This window comes from Corvus brachyrhynchos, unplaced genomic scaffold (assembly GCF_000691975.1).
Source record: "Corvus brachyrhynchos isolate BGI_N302 unplaced genomic scaffold, ASM69197v1 scaffold58, whole genome shotgun sequence".
Lineage (NCBI taxonomy): Eukaryota > Metazoa > Chordata > Aves > Passeriformes > Corvidae > Corvus > Corvus brachyrhynchos.
The window spans coordinates 1,194,820-1,195,784 of NW_008239539.1; positions in this window are offsets into that span (position 1 = coordinate 1,194,820).

The following is a 965-nucleotide window of genomic DNA, read 5'->3' on the forward strand; positions in this document are numbered from 1 at the left end:
GTGCGCCGCGCGGCCGCCATTGTGGGGCTGTGAGGGGGGGCCCTCAGCCGAGCCCCGTCCCTGTCCAGTGCTGGGAGCGGGGACTGCGGTGGCTCTGCCCCGAAGCCAAGCTGTGTCTCCCACCATTACCAGTGTCTTCTCCGCTTCTCCTTCCCAGCGAGGGAATGTGACAGCGAACGTCAGTTCTGGTGACACGGAGAAGCTCAGGGTTTCAAGGCTCAATTAGAGTCATTAATGCTGGAAAAGCCCTCCAAGATCATCAAGTCCAACATTCGACCTAACACCTCCATGTCCAAGCTCTCCAGCAAGTGCTTGTTGTGTTACTGCTAACAAGTGTTTGATTTAAACACAGAGCACTGCTTGCTCCCACGGAGGATGTTGTATTTGCTAACTGACGATTCAGATCCAGTCTCCATCCATAACCTTGGGATATTTATCTCTGAATTTGGCACAGGGAGCCATGCTAGGCAGTTTGTTTTATCCCCATGGGGCTCCTCGGGCTCTTGGCAAGCTCTGCTTGGTGTCAGAGCACAGTGCTCCAGCCATGAAGATTTCCCTCTGCTTTATCTAAATGAAATTCAGGGGTTGTCTCACACCAACCAAACCATCACAGATATGGCCTATGAAGTATTTACAGAGGCAATTTGCAAGTTATGAACATCCCAGGGAGTAAGTTGAGTTTAACTTCACGTTTTTAGGAGTATTATTGGCCAATGCAAATAACAGTGACAGTGTGATCCCTTCGACACTTATTTCAGTCCTGAACAACACAGTCACCAACCTCTGATGATCCTTGTGGATCTCTTCCAACTCTGGGTATTCTGTTAAACCTCTGAACTAGAACTCATTCACTCGCATGTTTCACTGCCCAGAAAACCATGTGATTGTAGCAGAAAATGTAAAGGTTTTCTGTAAGGGTGAATTATCCGACCTCTTAGTTTAGCTGCAGTTCCTACTGTGTTGTC